The sequence below is a fragment of the Panthera onca genome, chromosome D4 (assembly GCF_046562875.1).
Source record: "Panthera onca isolate mPanOnc1 chromosome D4, mPanOnc1 haplotype 2, whole genome shotgun sequence".
NCBI lineage: Eukaryota > Metazoa > Chordata > Mammalia > Carnivora > Felidae > Panthera > Panthera onca.
The window spans coordinates 31,718,498-31,739,867 of NC_138351.1; the positions used below are offsets into that span (position 1 = coordinate 31,718,498).

General features: G+C 38.0%; 1 long non-coding RNA gene and 1 pseudogene across 2 annotated transcripts; one reads left to right on the forward strand and one right to left on the reverse strand.

The window, feature by feature from the left end:
* The first annotated feature begins 2,950 nt into the window (after nucleotides 1-2,950).
* Nucleotides 2,951-3,549, forward strand: LOC132663399 (translin-like; annotated as a pseudogene).
* A 6,498-nt stretch (nucleotides 3,550-10,047) lies between these two features.
* LOC144614066 (uncharacterized) lies at nucleotides 10,048-19,767 on the reverse strand. 2 transcript variants are annotated; one of them, XR_013551598.1, is made up of 3 exons: nucleotides 19,583-19,767; nucleotides 17,892-18,026; nucleotides 10,048-10,408 (listed from the first exon to the last, which is right to left on the reverse strand). It is a non-coding gene; the product is annotated as an uncharacterized LOC144614066 (long non-coding RNA). The 2 variants fall into 2 exon arrangements; XR_013551597.2 differs by lacking the exon at nucleotides 10,048-10,408 and adding an exon at nucleotides 15,288-16,030.
* Nucleotides 19,768-21,370: the final 1,603 nt, after the last annotated feature.

The window sequence follows — 21,370 nt, forward strand, 5'->3', positions numbered from 1 at the left end:
TGTCTTTCTTTGTTACAATTTTTGTTATTTTGTTCAATACAAGTATTGCTACCCATTTTCACATCCATTTGTATGATAAATACTTCTCCATCCTTTTATTTTCAATCTGCATGTGTCTTTAGGTTTGAAATGTGTCTCTTGTAGGCAGTGTAAGGATGGCACTTGCTCTTTTATCCATTCTGTCACCCTATATCCTTTGAGTGGAAACTTTTGCCCATTTACATTCAAAGTAATTAGTGGTAAACATGTACTTATTGCTATTTTTTACTTTTTTTTGTTTTTACTTGTTTTACTTGTTTTTTTTTTTGTTTGTTTTACTTGTTTTATGGTTGATTTTGTAGTTCTTCTCTGTTTCTTTTCTTGCTCTCTTCTCTCATGGTTTGCTGGCTTTATTTAGTGATATACTTGGATTCTTTTCTCTTTGTTTAGTGCATATCTGTTATTGGTTTTTGATTTGTGTTACTATTTGGTCTTTATCTTTCTGGTATGTCTGAATTGTAGCCTTGTTGGATAGAGTGTTCTTGGCTACAGGTTTTTTCCTTTCAGCATTTTGAATATATCTTGCCATTCCCTTCTGGCCTGAAAAATTTTTGCTGAAAACTCAGTTGATAGCCCTGTGGAGTTTGCCTTGTATGTAACTGTTTTCTTTTCTGTTGCTGCTTTTTAAATTCTCTCTTTATCACTGTTTTTTTTTTTTTTTTTTTTTTTTGCCATTTTAAGTACTATGTGTCTTATTGCGGACTTTTGTGTTGATTTTGTTTGAGGCTGTATGTGCCTCTTGGATCTGGATTTCTGTTTCCTACCCAGATTCAAGATGTTTTCAGGTATTAATTCTTCAAATAAATTTTATGCCTTCTCCTTCTGGGACTCCTATAATGGGAATGTTTTTACATTTGATAGTGTTGCTGAATTCTGTAAGTCTATTTTGATTCATTATTTTTTTCTCACCTGTTCAGTTTCTTTCTTTCCATTACCCTGTCCTCCAGATCACTGATCTGCTTCTTTCAATCTATTATGTATTATGTGTGGTATATATATATTTTTTTTTTAATTTTTTTTTCAACGTTTTTTATTTATTTTTGGGACAGAGAGAGACAGAGCATGAACGGGGGAGGGGCAGAGAGAGAGGGAGACACAGAATCGGAAACAGGCTCCGAGCCATCAGCCTAGAGCCTGACGCGGGGCTCGAACTCACGGACCGCGAGATCGTGACCTGGCTGAAGTCGGACGCTTAACCGACTGCACCACCCAGGCGCCCCTGTGTGGTATATTTTTAATTTGTTGCTGAGTTCTTTATTTCTGATTCATTCTTTTTTATGTTTTGTATCTTTTTGTTAAGATTCTCACCAGGTCCTCCATTCTTAAGTTCAGTGACTATCTTTATGACCATTTTTTCTTTTTTTTGTATTCTCTATCAGGCGTATTAATTATCTCCATTTCGCTTGAGTCTCTTGCTTTGATTTTGTTCTGTTCTCTCATTTTGGGACATATTCGTCTGTATCCTCTTTTGTCTAATTCTGTGTCTGTTTGTATGTATTAGGAAAGTCAGCTATGTCTTCCGCTCTTGAAAGTAGTGGCCTTATGAAGAAGAGATCCTGTTGTGCCCTGCAGTGCATTGTCACCTGTTTATCAGAACATGGTGCTTCAGGGGTGTGTGCTTTGTGTGTTATACACACCCTGCTATTGTGGTTGAGTTGCTTTTGCCTTCAGTACAGTCATCTGCAATGGTTCTTCACCTGTTATCAGCAAGGTTTGGGTCCTGTGTCATCAGTGGGTCAGTCTGGGGCTGCTTTTGTCTTGAGTTAAGTCAAACCAGGTGTTTGCCAGAGATATAGTACCACCAAACTGCAGAGAGCTTTTCCTGCATGGTCCCCTGAGAGGCCTTCATTGGTGGGTGGGGCCTGTAGTTAGATCTGATATCTTCCCCCAGGCCACTCCTGGGGCATAGTTGAACTGATGCGTGTGATTATGTTTCCAACCTCCCAAGGCAAGAGTTAACTTTGGATTAGTGCTGGTCCCTGTTGGGGCTGTTTGCACACTGCCAGGCTTGTGGCACCGTTTTGGATAGCTTCCAGCCAAGGCATATTAGAGGGGGTGGGGCATGTTGTTAGAAATTTAGGTGGTGAATATTGGTGCTGAACTAGTTCTTTCAGGTGTCTGTGTGCCTAGACTGGGGGGTGGAAGAGGGAAATGGTGCCTGCCAGCTCTTTTGTTCTTGGAAAAGTCTCCCAATGATCTTTGCCCCTCCAGCACATGCTCTGAAATCTGCTCCCTTTCATATACCTTAGCGATTTTTCAAACTGCTGCTTCTATGTTGTATCTCTGTGGGCTGTTATTTGCACTTTCTTTTTAAGGGTGACGAATGAGTTTCTTTTCGCTCTTCTGGCTCTCTCAGAGCCAAGCCTGCTGATTTTTAAAGTTCTGGGTATTGAGCCCCATTGATTATGGGAACTCATGAAATTCATCCTTTCTGGTTTTCAAAGCCAAATTCTAGGAGATTCATCTTCTGTGTGCAGATTCCCCATGCCTGGAGTGCTGAGAATGAGGGTCTTGTTCTCTCCCCTTTCTGAGCCCATGTTGTCCCTCCCTCAGACAGTCCTGCAAGTCCATTTAGCTCCCAACCATATCTCTGCTCTTGCTATCCTCCTTGATGTGGCCTCTTTTCTACATTTGGCTGTGGAGAGTCAGTTCTGCCAGTCTTTGGATTATTCTCTGGTTATTTACACTGATGTGGGTGTTATCTAGTTGTATCCATAGGATGAGGTGAGCTTATGATCCTCCTACTCCTCCACTTTCCTGAGAAGCCTACAACTATAAATTTAACTCAGCACTGCTTTGTATTTGTTAATTTCCCTGTGATTTCTTCTTTGACCCACTATTTCGTTAAGAGTGTCGTTTAAGCATAGGAACTGGTGGACATGGTGGTGGCCTTGGGTATTGTGCCTGATGTGCTGGTGGTCTCTGAAATACATTTTGGTGGTCATACTTGTGTGCACTGGCTGATTGTTGTGCAGCTGGCAGCATGTCTGTGAGTGAGATCTTCGTGGAGCTGCAGGGCTTTTTGGCTGCCAAGCAGGACATCTAAGAGGAAATCTGAAAAGTTGTACAAAGTTTATAACAAACAGCTTGAGTGATTTTAACTCTACTGCAGGGGGTCCAGCAGGGTCCTGGTTTTCAGGATATTCCAAAGAGGTGTTTGAAAGCTTGAGAACACTTTGGTACAGTAAAAACACATGTAATGTCTTCAGAGACCAAGTTCTCTGCTGAACAGTATTACGGATTTCATGAGCACTGGGGGTTTGTGCTGCAGCTTTTGGTCTTCTTGGTAACATTTGTTGTGTATTTGGAATCAGAAACACTAGTGACTCCAGAAGTGGTTACTGAAGTTCTTGGCATTGAGCCATATTGGGAGAAAGGATTTCATCTGGATGTAGAAGATCATCTTTCAGGAGTTCTAATTCTTGCCAGTGAATTTTCAAGGCTCTCTGTCAACAGTGTGACTGTTGGAGGCTACTCCCAGATCCTCCACATCTACACTTTCATCAATGAACTGAATTCTAGCTTCTGCCTTCCCAACCTGAAAAACGACTCCCTGAGGAATTGCTGTGATGGCTTCAAGTATGATCTGAAAAAAGTAGAGGAGGTGGTCTATGATCTCACCATCCAGGGCTTCAGTAAGGAGAGAGCAGTGGCTTATGCAGAGAAAATAGGTGGCCATCTATGCGCCTGGCCCTGCTGACTTCAGTGGTTGCCAGTGAGTGTGAGCACAGTGTCTCTCAAGGTAGTTAGGATTGTCCTGTTGCTAAATACCATGCTTTATTTTCTTAACCAGTGTGTGGTGTAATTATCAAAATTGAAACAATTTTGGGGGGGTAAAAATATAACCTTCACAAGGACAGATTTTCTTTATTGTTTTAGTGAATTTGCTCTGTAATTCAGTGTATTTCAGTTTTGTCAAAAAGTGTAAATGTCAGTCTCTTTGTGAAGTCCTTTTCTTGCTTACCCTGATGCTGTTGATATACTGACTGGGACGTTTCTTGTCTTCTGGTTTTTTTTTGTTTTTGTTTTGTTTTTTGTTTTTAAAGAGTGTTGTGTTGTCTAATTTCCATTTATTGGTGAATTTTAAAGTTTTCTTTGTTTTCTTTTTTCTAGGTTTGTGATGAGAAGAGTTGTTTTTTTTTTTATAATTTCAGTCTTTTATTGTTTTAAATTTTTTTTTAACGTTTATTTATTTTTGAGACAGAGACAGAGCATGAATGGGGGAGGGTCAGAGAGAGGGAGACACAGAATCGGAAACAGGCTCCAGGCTCTGAGCTGTCAGTACAGAGCCTGACGCGGGGCTCGAACTCACGGACCACGAAATCATGACCTGAGATGAAGTCGGCCACTTAACCTACTGAGCTACCCAGGCGCCCCCCCATTCTTTTAAAATTTATTAAGATTTGTTTTGTGTTCTAACACATAATCTGCCCTGGACAATGACCCACATGCACTTGAGAAAAATATATACTCTGCTGTTATTTGGTGGTGTGTTCTTTATACATCTGTTAAGTTTAATTAGTTTGCAGGTTGTTCAAATAATCTTTTCCTTATTAATCTTTTGACTGGTTGTTCTATTCATTACTGATTATGTGTATTGACGTCTCCAACTGTAATTGTAGAATTATCTATTTCCTCTTTCAATTCTGTCAATTTTTTCATAAATTTTGGAGGTCTGGTGTTCAGTGCATGTATATTAGTGATTGTTATTTATTTCAGTGAATAAATTCTTTAATCAATAAAATATCACCTTTATTTATCTCTTGTGACAGTTTCTGATGTAAAGTCTATTTTATCTGATAATAGTATAGGCATCCAAGCTGTCTTTTGGTTACTATTGGTATAGGACATCTTTTTCTATCCCTTCACTTTTGTTTAAATAGATCCAAAGTATGTCATTTGTAAGCAGCATATTCCTGGATCATTTTAAAATTCATTCTGCTAACCACTACCCACTTGAGAGTTTAATCTATTTACACTGAAAGTAATTACTGATAAACAAGGGCTTACCTGTGATATTTTGTTATTTCCTTCTGTAGTCTTACAGCTTTTTTGCTCCTCATATCTTCCATTATGTCCTTCATTTGTGTTTACTTGATTTTTGTAGTGATACACTTTGAACCCATTTTCATTTCATTTTGTGTATATTTTATAGATATTTTTATTGTGGTTACCATAGATGTTATATATAATATGTTGAAGTTGGAGCAATCTAATTTTAATTGATGCCAACTTAACTTCAATCGCATACAAAAATTCTACTCCCAAATAGCTCCATTCCTCTTCTTTATGTTACTGATATCAGAAATTACATCTTTATACATTATGTGTATAATAACATAGACTTATAATTATTTTTTATGTATATGTCTCTTGAAATCAGTAGAAAAAAGTTAAAAACCAAAATTACAATAACATTGGTGTATGTACTTGCCCACATGTTTACTTTAACTAAAGATCTTTATTTCTTCATGTGGCTTCCAATTACTGTCTGGCATTCTTTCATTTCAACCTGAAGGACTTCCTTTAGTATTTCTAAAAGGGCATGTGTAGTAGTAATGACTGCCCTCAGCTTTTGTTTATCTGGGTCTTAATTTCTGCCTTGTTTTTCAGTAAATGTCTTGCTGGATTTGGAATTTCAGGCTGGACATTTTTTTTCTTTTAGCACCCTAAATATACAATCCTATTGTCTTCTGGTTTCCAAGGTTTCTTATTAGAAATTACCTGATAATTTCCTTGAAGATCCCTTATAAGTAATTGTAGTGTAAGTGCCTGACATTAGCTTTTTTGATTATAGTGTAAAAGGCTGATATTAAGCTTTGATTGTTGAAGACATCCATTTCCCATCTTGAATAAACATACTGCCGCCAGTATGACAGAACTACTGGCTAAACAACTAAATAAGGAGTCAAGCCTCCTCCACCCATTGAGTTCCCCTTTCAGAAAGCCTTGTTTTTTCAAAGCTCCCTGACAGTTGTTTCTGAGGTGCAGCTTATAATCATATAAGAGTTGCCAGGGCTGGTCCCACTACAACATTGGCTCCAGCTGGGAAGTGTCACAAGCAGCATGGGCCCAAGGGATTCCTAGCTGCTGTCATTATTGATAGGCTGAGACTATCAATGAAGCAGTAATGAATTGTTTCTTTCTTGCTGCTCTGAAGATTCTTTTTGTCTTTGTCTTTTGGTAATTTGATTATACTGTGTCCCAAGTTGAGTTTCTTTGAGTTTATCCAACTTGGAGTTTGTTCACCTTGTTGTAGATATGTATCTTTCAGCAAATTTGAGGAAATTTCAGCCATTATTTCTTAAAATAATCTTTCTATTTCTCGCTCTTCTCCTGGGATCACCATATTATGTGTGATTTTTTTGTTGTTGTTGTTGAAAATTATTTGTTTGACTATTATAACATGGTAACTCTGGAATTCAGATTCTCCCCATTCTTTAGGGTTTGGTGTTTAGTTTTTTGATTGTCAAAGACTGTCGTACTCCATTTTTTGAGACTTTTCATCTATTTTTGCAAAAACTGCTTTTTGCTCTGTGTGGTAACTGAAGTCTCTATTCCTTTAGCTCATGTTTAGCTAATGTTTTAACAAAGATTTCCTTGAATACCAAGAACTCCCCTTGGGCTTTGCAAATTGACCTTATGTTAGAGTAGTCCTTTAGCACTTAGCTAAGTTTGTCCTGAGCCTAGGAATCAACCCAAGGTGAAAGCTTCAAGTCTTCTTAGGTCTTTCTGGGCATGCATGTGGCTTTCTAAATTCCTTTGTATACATGGCTGCTTCCCAATGTTCTAATTTCTTAAACAGTCTCACCTCAGCTTCTCCAGACCTCAAATGGCCTATTATATATTTTCACTTGTAATCTCTCGCCCCAGACATCTGTGAATCTTATAGGTATTAAGAGCAGCACCCACCATGTATCTGCCCAGCTTCCAAGTTATATGTAACAGACATGTGCCTTGTATCTCCCAGTTTAAAACAGGTACACACAACTTTCAAGAAAGGTCTGCTTTGTTCCCAGCTCAAGGAAGGGAACTGGAAACTGAACTGCTGCTGCTTCAACACCAAAATCACTGTCATGACTGCAAGGGGAAGGAATGAGTACAAGTGTCACAAAACTTTCCTATTAGTTTGGAGATGTTTTTTCTTGATCAGATGTTTGCCTGATTGCTATAAACCTTTGACTTTTTCCACAGCTATGACAAAGTTGGTTCAGACAGGTTCCCCCCCCCCCCCCCCAGTAGTTCTATGGGAGAAACAAGAGCTTGGAGCCTCCTACTCCACAGTTGTGCTTACATATCTGAATAGATTTTTCATTTCATTTCATTTCATTTAAAGATTTTTAAATGATCAGATTTTAGTTTTGTTTACATTATTTTCAATTTCTAATTTTACTGAACTGTGATATTTGTATTTTGTGGAGTTTATTGAAAGTTTTTTTTGGTTCTAATATACTTTTATATTTTCTGAATGTACTGTCAACATTGGTTAATTATTTTTAGAGCACACAGTTTAAAAGACGCATCTAGGTTCACTTTTTAAATATTCTATGTATATATTTTAGAGCAGAGTTTCTCAAATTTGTCACTATTAACATTTTGGACCAGATGATTCTTGGTTGTGTGCATGTATGATGGAGGTAGTTGTGGTTGTCCTGTGCTTTATAAGATATTTAGCAGCATCCCTAGTTTCTACATGAAATAGTAGTAGTATCATCTCTCAGTTGTGACAACCAAAAATATCTCCAGAGATTGCTAAATGTCCTGTGGTGGGCAAAATCACCTTCTGTTGAGCACCATTGTTCTAGAGTATGGATTAGCAAAAAGTTTTTCTGTAAAAGGCCAGACAATAAATATTTCAGACTTTGTAGGCCATGTGATCCCTGTCATTAGACAACTATGCCTTTGTAGTATAAAGGCAGTAGCTGACAATACATAAAAGAACTGAAATGGCTGAGTTCCAAAATCTTAATTTATAAAAACAGGTATCAGGTTGAATTCGGCTCAAGGCCTGTAGTTATTGCACTGTATTGTCAACCTTTGTATTGTATTGTTTGTATTGTATTGTACTGTATTGCCAGCCTTTGTTCCAGAACTTCAATTGCTCTCTACTACATTTGGTATAAAATCTGGGAGTATATTAAGGTCTACTATACCTAATTTGTTTCCCTTTATCCTTATATCTCTTACAATTTTTTTATGGATCCTGATAACTTATTTGATACACAGATATTTAAAACTTTTACTATCCCTTGAAACTCGTCTTTTAAAAACATCATTTGAGTGCTGGTTTTCTGATTTAATATTGTTTTGTTTGAATTCAACATGTGGCAGCTAGGTAAATAAACCCTGAATTATTTGTACATTTATTGGCTTACTAATGTATTATTTTATATTTCAGTCTGCATTATTTTTGGATATCTTTCTTTTTTACAATCTGATAGCACTTAATAGGTAACTTTATATTAGTTGATGTGGCAGATAAATTTGTTGTACTTTATGCTGAATTATACTGTAAAAAAGTAAAAGAAAAAAATATTTTTAGTAATAGTTCTGTTCTCATTGTTCCATTGATTTTTCTTCTATAATTACAAAATATTGTGTTCTGCTCTACTAAGTACCTTTATAATTATAAACTTTTGTATTTTATGAATCTTCTATTTCCATAGTATCTAATAATTCCATATTATAGAACCAATGATAAAATTAATGTTTTTTTTTCTTTCTAACCATCCTTTAATCCCTATTTTAGTGCCTTTTAAAATGTTTCTCAGTTTTTATCATTTTACTATTAAATACAAATCTATAACTTGATTTGTCAGTTGTAAATGACATAATTGGGCTTCTAGCTTCTAAAGATGAAAGAATCAATATGTTTACATTGCATTGGTTATGTTACACTTTCACCTTCCATAGTATGCTGGATCCATTCTTTGTTAATTTCCAAAGATAAAAACCTCTAAAAATCCCCATCTGTAACTGATCACTTTGGATTTAATTTTCCCTGGATACCTTCTGCTAGTACTCAATAACTCACCTGTCTGGCTCCTATTTAGAGATTCTTCCTCTAATAACCATGGATTTTCTCCTTCCTCCAACTTGAAGATCACATATGTTTTTCTAATACTGTACTCTATAAATGGAAAATAATTTAGGATTTAGATCAGCTGCATGTGCTTCAATACTTCTGAATGTAAAGGAAGCTATAGCTTAAGAGCTGCACACTGATGGGATTCATCTGAGGTGCTCATTTTTGAGGAGATGACAAAAGAATGAATCTCCTTAGATCCCTGAATCTCAGGACAAAATAATATTAACTTCTAAAAAGGGCCCAGGTGCTTTGGGTTTTATAAAAGGGACCACATAGGGATTTCACTTTACCTCCTCATGTCAAACAAAGTAGAGAACCATACAAAATTGGACAATAGGCAGTGCAAAATCAGACAATGACAGGGAACTCTTAGGAAAAAGGAAACAACGTGGGTGAACCCTATTTTGGCCAGAGTTTGGAAAATTTCTATGGCACAGCATAACAAAGGAACCTCCCCACCCCCGCCCCGCCTACCGCGCCTCCAAAAAAAAGCCTGACAGTCTCAATAAGTTGAGGAGACAATGTTAGGAGTTTAGAATGCTAAGGCAACTAGAACTTGCCAGACAAAACACTGGAGAGGAAAGAGCTGTACTAAGTGAGAACCATGAGATCTGCAGAAAGGTCTCTGTGAATCTTTGGCTGAGTATGGACTTGTGCTTGCATGTAAGAAGTGCATTCAAGGTTAGGGAAAGAACTGCTGGGAAGGTGTAGAGTGGAAAATACAGAAAAAAGAAGTTTTTTATCCCACCAGCCAGAGTGGAAAGGTTTCTTAATTAATGGAGGATATGTAGAATAACCTGAAGGCTACAGGAACAAAATTGGTACTGGAACAAAATTAGCCCTAAACCAGAAGGTGTTCTGAATCCTACAGAACAAAGCTTAATAGCAGACCTTGAGAGGATCAAACTAATTCCAAACAACATAGCTTTATTCCATAGAAACCCCCAAAACATTTTAAAATACCAAAAAATATAGCACCCAATAATGTAAAATCCATAACAACTAGAATCTAATAAAAAAAATTACAAAGCATGCAAAGAAGGCACATATGACCCTTAACCAGGAGAAAAGTTAATTAGTAGAAACAGAACAGGATATGACACATATGATAAAAGTAGCAATCATGAAAAACAGGATTGCATTCTTGAGGCAATGACGTGGCAAGGTCTGCTCATCCACCAGGATGCGCATGTGTCTGTACAGGGTCCTTTGAGCAGGGCCCAGATGCTTCCACTCCTCCTCAGTGAACTCCACAGTCACATCCTTGAATGATGGTGCTGCCTGTAACAGCACATTTCTGATCAATTTGGAGTGTTTAGAAACTGGTGACATGACCTCTGAAAACTCATATAATGTTTACTGTTAACAGTTTAAAACAAAATATAAAATAAATAAAATTATAAAATGTTATTAAAAACCTAACTCTGTCTTTTTTTTTTTTTTTTAATTTTTTTTTAACGTTTATTTATTTTTGAGACAGAGAGAGACAGAGCATGAATGGGGGAGGGTCAGAGAGAGGGAGACACAGAATCTGAAACAGGCTCCGGGCTCTGAGCTGTCAGCACAGGGGCCCGATGCGGGGCTCGAACTCACGGACCGCGAGATCGTGACCTGAGCCGAAGTCGGCGCTCAACCGACTGAGCCACCCAGGCGCCCCAAAAAAAACCTAACTCTGTCTTATACTCTGAGGCATCACACAATTAGTATCAATGTTATTATCATGTCCTAATTCATCTGTATATATTTCAAAATATGTACATATGCTACCAGTTAATATTACTACTGATAAAACTTAAATAGTGCCTTAAAATTTTTTTTTAATATTTATTTATTTTTGAGAGAGAGAGAGGAAGGGAGGAACAGAGAGAGGGAGACACACAATCTGAAGCAGGCTCCAGGCTCCAAGCTGTCAGTACTGAGCCTGACACGAGGCTCGAACCCATGAACCATGAGATCATGAACTGAGCTGAAGTTGGACGCTTAATCAACTGAGCCACCCATGTGCCCCAAACTTAGTACCTTCTTAAAGATAAAGTCATTATAAATAGGCTTCCCATAATCATTTCCTGTATACCAGTGACTCACTAGGGTACACACATCCTCACTCTGGGTCCTCTGCTAGGGTAATGGGGAATCAATAAAGAGATCCATTTAAACCCTGGAGGTAGTACTCAGAACCAGACTTGTATTTCAGAGGCACATATTTATATTCAATTGATTCCCAACAGAGGTAACCAAGGCAATCCAACAGAGAAAGTATATACTTCTCAACAAATGGTGCTATAACTTTCAAACTTATAAAAGGAAAAAAAAAGTGACAGGCTTGTGACCATATTAGTTAGGCAAATATTTCTTAGATAAGACACACAAAAAAGTATAAGTTACTGTTATGGGCTGAACTGTGTCTCCCATTATGTTGAAGCCTTAACCCCTAATGTGGCTGTATTTGGAGATAGGGCCAGACCATAAGGAGGTAATTAAGGTTAAATGAGGTAATAAAGGCGGGGTCCTGATCTGATAGAATTGATGTCCTTAGAGGAAGAGGTAGAGGCACCTGAGAACACTCTCGTTCTGTGTGTGTGCACAGATAAAAGGCCATGTGAGGACACAGAAGGTGGCCCTCTGCAAGCCAGGAAGAGAGATTGCACCAGAAACCAATAGTGATCACATCTTGCTCTTGGACTTATGTTGTTGAATCTACCTGGTCTGTGGTACTTTTTATGGCAGTCCAAATAGATTAATACACCCATGAAATAAAAGCATTGAAAATTATGAAAATTGATAAATTTAAACCTCTGCTCTTTTTTTCTTTAAGATTTTATTTAATTTCCAGTTAGCTAACCTATAGTATAATATTAGTTTCAGGTGTACAAATCAGTTATTCAATATTTACATGCAACACCCAGTGCTCATCACAAGTGTACTTCTTAACACCATCGCCTATTTAACCTGTTTCCCACATACCTCCCCTCCGGTAACCATCAGTTTGTTCTGTATAGTTGAGTATGGTTCTTGGTTTGCCTCCCTCTTTCTTTTCCTTTCCCTATGATCACTTGTTTTGTTTCTTAAATTCTACATATGAGTGAAATCATATGATACTTGTCTTTCTCTGACTGACTTATTTCGCTTAGCATAATACTCTGTAGCTCCATCCACATTGTTGCAAATGGCAAGATTTCATTCTTTTTTATGGCTGAGTGATATTCCATTATATATATATATATATATATATATATATATATATATATATAATATATATATATATAATGGAATATATATATTCCATTATATATATAATATATAATGGAATATATATATATAATATATATATATATAGTTTTTCATTTATATATATATATATATATATATATATATATATATATATATATAAATTCATCTGCCATCCATTCATGTGTCAATGGATGCTTGGCCTATTTCCATAATTTGGCTATTGTCGATAATGCTGCTACAAACATTGGGGTGCATGTGTCCTTTTGAAGTAGTACTTTTGTATTCTCTGGGTGAATACCAGTAACGCAATTTCTGGGTCAAAGAGTTCTATTTTTAACTTTTGGAGGAAACTCTACACCATTTTTCAGAACGCTGCACCAGTTGGCATTCTCAACAGTGTAGAAGGGTTCCCCTTTCCCCATATCCTCACCAGCATCTGTTGTTTCTTATTGTTGATTTTAGCCATTGTGACAGGTGTGAGGTCATACTGTAGTTTTGATTTGTATTTCCCAGATGATGAGTGATGTTGAGAATCTTTTCATGTGTCTGTTAGCCATCTGGATATCTTCTTTGGAAAAATGTCTATTCATCTCTTCTCCCCATTTTTTAACTGTATTATTTGTTTTTTAGCTGTTGAGTTAAGTTCTTTATATATTTTGTATGCTAACCTTTTATCAGATATGCTGTTTGCAAATATCTTCTTCCATTCCAAAGGTTGCTTTTTAGTTTTGTTGATTGTTTCCTTTGCTGTGCAGACGCTTTTATTTTGATGAACTCCCAATAGTTTATTTTTCCTTTTGTTTCCCTTGCCTCAGGAGACATATCTAGAAAGAAGTTACTGTGGCTGATGACAAGGGTTACTGCATGTGCTCTCCTCTGGTATTTTAATGGTTTCCTGTCTCACATTTAGGTCTTTCATCCATTTTGAATTTGTTTTTGTGTATAGTCTAAGTACTCCAGTTCCATTCTTTTGCATGTTGCTGTCCAGTTTTCCCAACACCGTATGTTAAAGAGACTGTCTTTTCCCCATTGGATAGTCTTTCCTGTTTTGTGTAACATTAATTGACCTTATAGGTGTGGGTTCATTTCTGGGTTTTCTATTCTGTTCCATTGATCTGTGTCTATTTTTGTGCCAGTACCATACTGTTTTGATCACTACAGCTTTGTAACATAACTTGAAATCTGTAATTGTGATGCCTTCAGTTTTTTCTTTTCAAGATTGTTTTGGCTATTTGGGGTCTTTTGCAGTTCCATACAAATCTTAGGATTGTTCTACATCGGTGAAAAATGATGTTGCTATTTTGATAGGGATTGCATTGCATGTATAGAATGCCTTGTGTAGTATAGATATTTTAACAATATTTGTTCTTCCAATCCATGAGCGTGGAATGTCTTTCCATTTCTTTGTGTCTTCTTCAATTTCTTTCATCAGTGTTTTATAGTTTCCAGAGTACAGGTCCTTCACCTCTGTGGTTAGGTTTATTAGTAGCTATCTCATGGTTTTTGGTGCAATTGTAAAAGGGATGAAGTCCTTAATTTCTCTTTCGGCTGCTTCATTATTGGTGTATAGAAATGCATCATATTTCTTTATGTTGATTTTGTATCCTGAGACTTTACTGAATTCATGTATCAGTTCTCATAATTTTTTGGTGGAGTCTTTCAGGTTTTTTATATAGAGTATCATGTCATCTGCAAATAAACTTTTACTTCTTCCTTGCTGATTTAGATGCCTTTTATTTATTTGTGTTGTCTGATGGCTATAGCTAGGACTTTTGTATTATGTTAAGTAACAGTGGTGAGAGAGGACATCCCTATCTTGTTCCTGACCATAGAGGAAAAGCTACCAGTTGTTCCCCATTGATTATTATATTAGCTGTGCATTTTTTGTATATGGCTCCCTTATTATGTTGAGGTATGTTCCCTCGAAACCAACTTTGTTGAGGGTTTTTATCATGAATAGATGTTTGTACTTTGTCAAATGCTTTTTCTGCATCTATTGAAAGGATCATATGGTTCTTATTCTTTCTTGTATTATTGTGGTGTATCATGCTCATTGATTTGTGACTATTGAACCACCTTTGAATTTTGGGACTAAATCCCACTTGAACATGGTGAGTGAATCTTGGATTTGATTTGCTGGCATTTTGCTGAGAATTTTTACATCTATGTTCATTAGGGATATTGGCCTGTAGTTCTCTTTTTTAGTGGAGTCTTTATCTGATATTGGTATCAGGGTAATGCTGACCTCATAGAATGAGGTTGGAAGTTTTCCTTCCTTTTCTATTTTTTTGGAATAGTTTGAGAAGAATAGGCATTAACTCTTTTTAAAATGTTTGGTAGAATTCCCCTGTGAGGCCAGGGTTTTTGTTTGTTGGGAGATTTGTGTTACTGATTCAATGTCTTTGCTGGTTATCGGTCTATTCAAGTTTTCTATTTCTTCCTGTTTCAGTTTTGGAAGTTTATATGTTTCTAGGGATTTATCCATTTATTCCAGCTTGTTCAATTTTTTGGCATATAGTTTTTCATAATATTCTTATATTATTTATATTTTTATCCTGTTCATTGTTATTTCTCCTCTCTCATTTGTGATTTTATTTATTTGGGTCCTTTCTCTTTCCTTTTTCATAAGCCTGGCAAGGGGTTTATCAATTTTATTAATTTTTTCAAAGAACCAGCTTATGGTTTCATTGATCTGTTCTACTGTTTTTTGTTTGTTGCTATATCATTTATTTCTGCTCTAATCTTTATTATTCCCTTCCTTCTGTTGGCTTTCAGCTTCATTTGTTGAGGTGGTTGTTGTTCTTTTTTTTTGGGGGGGGTTCCTTCAGGTTTAAGGTTAGTTTATTTGAGGTTTTTCTTGTTCCTTAAAGTAAAAACCTCTGCTTTTTGAAAAATACTATTAAGAATATGAAAAAACACAGGCTGAGGGAAAGTATCTACAAATCATTTATCTTTGGAAAAACTTTTGTAGCATATATACAACTCTTGAAATCAGTAAGAAACAACTTTTTAAGATGAGGAAAAGATCAAATAGGCACTTCATCAAAAAGGAACAGATGACAAACAAAAACATACTCATTATTATACATTAGAAAAATCAAATTAAAACTAAAATGTAATACCATTACAAAGCAATATGATGGCTCAAATAGAAAAACCTGACATCATTAAATTCAGATGAAGATGCAGAGCAACTAGACCCCTCACATCTTGCTGATGGAAATGAAAAATGGTACGGCCACTTTGAAAAAGTATGACAGCTCCTTATTATGCCAAACATACACTTCTTATGAGATCCAGCAATGTCATTCACTCCTTGGCATTCACCCAAGAGAGTGAAGACATATGTCCACACATAGAAACCTGTATATAAATGTTCATGGCTGAAAATTATCCAAATATGCATCAGTTGGTGAATGGATAAACAAACTGTGAACCGCCACATAAAAGATCACTACTCTTCATTAAACATAAATGAACTGAAACATGGACCTGACACCAAATAATGGCACTTTGATTTTCAGATCTGTCATATAGGTGACTCTGGACAATTGACTGACATTCTCGGATCTTTAAAGGTTCTTTAAAGTTTTCAATAAGTCAGAGGTAGATGAGCATGGAAACTCTTCATGAATCACCATGTGAGGTGATGGACACATGTGACAGCAGCATCTGTAAAGCATGGGGCCATTTAGGAAAAGTGAAGGCAGACTTTCTTTCCTCTTCCTGGTTAAGGGTACCCACAGACCTCGTTCTCACAAGCTTTCCAACAAAGTGGCCTTTCCTGAGCAACCTACCCCTTGCTCACCTTGCTCTTCTCAAAGCTGGCCCACACTTCCCACTGTCACACAATGTTGTGACTTCTGAATGTGGTGGCATCACCAAGACTGTCTCATTCTTTTTTTTAATTTTATTTTTAATTTTTAAAAATTTACATCCAAATTAGCATATAGTGAATCAATGATTTCAGGAGTAGATTCCTTAATGTCCCTTACCCATTTAGCCCATCCCCCCTCCCACAACCCCTCCAGCAACCCTCAGTTTGTTCTCCATATTTATGAGTCTCTTCTGTTTTGTCCCCTTCCCTGTTTTTATATTATTTTTGTTTCCCTTCCCTTATGTTCATCTGTTTTGTCTCTTAAAGTCCTCATATGAGTGAAGTCATGTGATTTTTGTCTTTCTCTGACTGACTGATTTCACTTAGCGTACTACCCTCCAGTTCCATCCATGTAGTTGCAAATGGCAAGATTTCATTCTTTTTGATTGCCAAGTAATACTCCATTGTATATATATATATACCGCCTCTTCTTTATTCATTCATCCGAGGGACATTTGGGCTCTTTCCATACTTTGGCTATTGTTGATAGTGCTGTTATAAACATGGGCGTGCATATGTCCCTTAGAAACATCACACCTGTATCCCTTGGATAAATGCCTAGTAGTGCAATTGCTAGGTCGTAGGGTATTTTTAATTTTTTGAGGAACCTCCATACTGTTTTCCAGAGTGGCTGCACCAGCTTGCATTCCAGTCTCTCTCATTCTTGACAGGGGGATCAAGAAATGCTTCTGGCTGTGCAGACCTTTGTGGGTTCTCCTGTCTCTACTCTGAAATTCTGGATTGAAGTCTAAGGTGAAGGGGTGCTCTCTTCCAGGGAAGATTCTTATTACCAGAGTCCCTTGCTTCCTGCTTCTTAAAAGCTGCTTTGCTCTAAAATGAATTTCCTAGGAGCCCCAGCTCCTGAGCCCGAGGAACTAATTTTAAGGCCACAAAGTGGAGCCTCTTGGAATTCACTATAATCTCAGACTGAAAATACAGACTGCCAGTGCATCGGGGGCTAGAAGGCTCTGTCTGACTCAAGGGATCTGAGGAGACACCAGAAATCCTAGAACACATTTGAGGCATGGTAGATTCTATCTTACATTCACTTCCCATTATATCTCTGGGGATTTAGGGACAGGTCACTCTGCTAAGTGCTCTGAAGGCTGCAGTGCTGTTTTTAGGCAGGTGTTACATTTACACAAAGCCTGAGGTTAGAAGTAAAGCACACCTGCCCTTGAATCCAAACTCCCTCCCTGCTACCTTCTGACCTGGGCACATTCACTCCACCAACCTGAGCCTTGGTTGTTATTTTTAATGCAAATGATTATACCCATCTCACAGAATGGTTAGAATGGTTGTGAGGTTTACACAAACTACCCAATTAAAAGGAACAAAATGTCTTCTAAATATAAAACAACACTTGTCACTTACTCAGGGCTTAGTACCCTGAACCAGCCTATTTGATTTACAACTTAGACTTACGTTTCAAAACAACGCCATGAGACAGTTATTAATACTTTCATTGTCAGTTGAGATACTTCTTATCCAGGTTCCTTTTCTAGTCCCTGCTTACAGGTGACAGCTGGAATTTACCCCTCCCCCCCCCCCCCCCCCCAACCTCGGTCTTTCTGGCTCCAGAGCTTGGGTACCACCGCAGACCCACCTCTGGTGCTCTTTGGCACGCTCACAGTCTACAATATAAATACTTTTTACCTTCCTGCCATCAACAGGGGCTTTTCTCTGTTTGTGCTGCAGGTGGGGCCGGGCACCGATTCCCGCAGATCCCAGCGTGCACCGAGCACCTGTTTCTGACGTGGGCTCAGTCTCAACTGCATCCGGAAGCCTGACCTGGAGGTTGAGCCCAAGGGTGGGGGTAGGAGTGAGGGGGATGGTCCTTAAGACTTCCTGCTCCCGCAGTCTGGGTCACAAGCCCACTCTACTCAGTGTTTCCAGGCAGCACAGAGTCTCCACCCCCGCCTTCCATTCCAGATATGTACAACCAAGGCCTAGGCAGCACCTCCCCACCAGGGCAGAGAGTGCAGAAGCAGGAAGGCAGAGCAGGGCCTGCACGCGCGGGGGTGTGGCACAGACGGTTCGTGCACAGACTTGCACGATGAGCCAGCCAGATTCAAGATCACATTTGCCATAAACCTCCACGCCTTGACGTTACTTTGCAGTTTCTTATTAGACGGTTGGAAAATGTCTTTGATAGTGTCTCCTACCCAGGATCGCTCAGAGCCTCCAGGTGTAGAGGTTAAATTTGAACATTAAAGCGAAATGCAATGTGTGGTCCCCCATCAAACCCCAAACGGAAAAGCAACTATCGCCAAGGACGTCGGGAACAATTTGAGAAATTTGAATGTGGACTGGCAATAAGGAATATTAAGGAACATTACAGTTAACTGTTAAGTGGAATTATATTGGAAAATGTATTGATTTTATAAAGGTATGCATAGCGCCGCACTTAGCACTGAAATTAACTTTAATTCGCTTTACGAAATTTCAGCAAAAACTAACAGCAAATATGGCAAAAGTTTAAGTAAGGTTTCTTAAATCAATGGCATGGCTGGCTATATATGTTCATTTTACCATTTTCTACTTATCTTTTTCAAATTTTTGTAATACAAAGAAAAAATAGGGATTCTCTCTCCATCAATGTACCTTTTAAAAGCAAGCTGCTCAGAGAAGTAAAGATACAAATATCTGTTGAGAATAAGGTTGAGAAATGTAAATACAGACACTTGAATATGGCGCACAACAACAGTAGTATAAAAGAAAGTGTGACCAATAGAGTTTATCCCAGGAAAGGAGAAAAAAAAAAAAAAGCAAATTTCAAGAAGACATAATATACGAAAGAACACACAATGGAAAATAATAAAATGGTTATCAAGCAAATCACACATTTGCCGGAGAAGATCCTGCTTAAACCTTATAATGCGCATTTTGTTGATTTTTAAAAAAAACAAATTATGGCCACACAGTCATAATATTATAAGAACATCTTTTTTACTGTTTCTCTCGTTCTTCCTTCCTTTCTTTTTTTTTTTTTTTTAAGTTGGCTTCACGCCCAGCGCCGAGCAAAACTGCGGGCTTGAACTCACGACCCTGAGACGAAGACCTGAACTGAGATCAGGAGTCCCACACCTAACCGACTCAGCCACTCAGGCGCCCCTATGACAATGATTTTTTTAAAACTGGACCCTACTTATAAGATGGGGGGGGAAAGGTATACAGTCATCAACAAGTTAGTTGCAATCTATATGAACACACGCGGAAAGCTTTACTCTTTCTAGGAAACTCTCGTTTCTCCCTCCCCCCCTTAGAACCCCGCCCCTGGGGCGCGCCGTTCTTAGCCTCTCCCAAGCCCGCTGAGGGGTGTGTGGACTCGGAGGCTCTAGACTTGCGGAGCGGGTGGTGGGCGGAGCTCAGCAGGTGGTGACGCGCTCTTTCAGGGGCTCCCCAGCCCAGCCGCCGCCGCTTTCTCGCCTTGCCCTGCAGCCTAGTTCCGCGGAGTCTAGAGGTGGCCGGGGGGGTAGGGTGGGCCTCAGTTCTAGCTCTTCCGGGGCGGCCTGGGCGGTGCGGGTGCTGGCGCGTCCTTCCTCCCAGCGGGTGGAGTCCGGGGATGTTTTCCCGTCTAGCTCCTCCTCCCATCGCCACGTCCCGGGCCAACGTGAGAAGAATCTGGGTTTACTCCTGATGGGAAAAGAGTGTTCTCTGTTGGACAATTCCCGAGGGTCGTGGATATGTCCCCTTAATCAGACTGAGTTTTCTATCTTTGCAAAAATGGACCCTGATAATGTGTTTTTTTTGTTTGTTTTTAGGAGGGTCAAAAGGCGTTATTTTCCATAAACGCCGTAATTGGTTCTTTAATAGTGAAATACCCTTCTTGCAGCTTTCTGGACAAAAACCTTGCACTTGTAAATGAGAAAGCTAAATGTGACAGTTTCACCCCATTTGTTTTGTAATAGGCTTTACAATTTGATATTTTATTGCCCTTAAGTTCTGTGCTGAGCAAGACTTACTTTTTAAACACTTGAGTTGCTCTTATCTTTTAAATATAAATATATTTAAGTGTTTCTTTTAAAAATGTAAATACATGCTCAATTTGATCAAAATATAGCAGTGATGATGGGCTAATGGAAGCTCCCTTCTTTCCATCTCATTTTCCAAATAAAACCAATATGAACTGAAGCTTAGCTCTAGACTTTATGCTAAAGCTAACAATGCATTTTTCAAAGGAAATGGTTACTATTTATTTACAACTTGTTTTTACACTTAAAGTTATCTTCTGATCTGGTTATTTGGTCAGGCTTTGTAGAACTATCATTCTTTTCTGTATTGTAAGGGCGTATCAGGTTTATTCAATGAATCTTTGTGATTGATGTTCAGCTTGTCTCCAAGTTTCACTATTATAAATAATACATAGCAAACATCATTGTCCCTACATCTTTTGTATATATATGTGATTATTTCTTTGGCACAAATGTCCAAATGATAGACTTACCCAGTTAAAATGTGTACCTGTTAAATATTTGATAAATGCAAATAGTCTTCAGAAAGGTTATAACAGTTTACACTGTTTCCTCACATCTATTTTAATACCAGATACCATGCATTTTTGAAAACTTATTAATGATGTTTAAGAAATTGCTATTCATGTTTTAATGGAAGGAAAGTGGACAAAACACATATTTACTCAACAAACATTTATTGAAAACCTGCAGTGTGACAGACATCATTCTAGATACTGGGATAATAGGCAATAAAAATTTCCACTCCTGTGTAGTTTATGATCAGGGTTGCTGTGGTCAATTAAGAAACAATGGCATACTTAAGGAGATCTAATAAAAAACACGGGCAGGGTTGATGAATTACCTGTGACTAGTGACAGTAGGGAGCCATTTATCACCACAAGAACTGCTATGGAGGCAGGAAGTATTAACTACAACCTGGCAGAAAAGAGTGCACCTAAGGGAGCTGTGACCTTACTAATAGAAACATTGTGGCCAACTCAAGTCTCAGCATAAGGAGCCAAAGGTATAAACATCCAAACTTCATTTGCTTTCCACCCTCTCATGTCTTATCCCCTAATGAGAATTAACATTCCCCTACGCTGTGCAATTCTTAGAAGCGCATCCACATAGTCTCTCCTCCAGAGCTCCTTGTTAATTTTCCAGTTATATTTCTTCTTA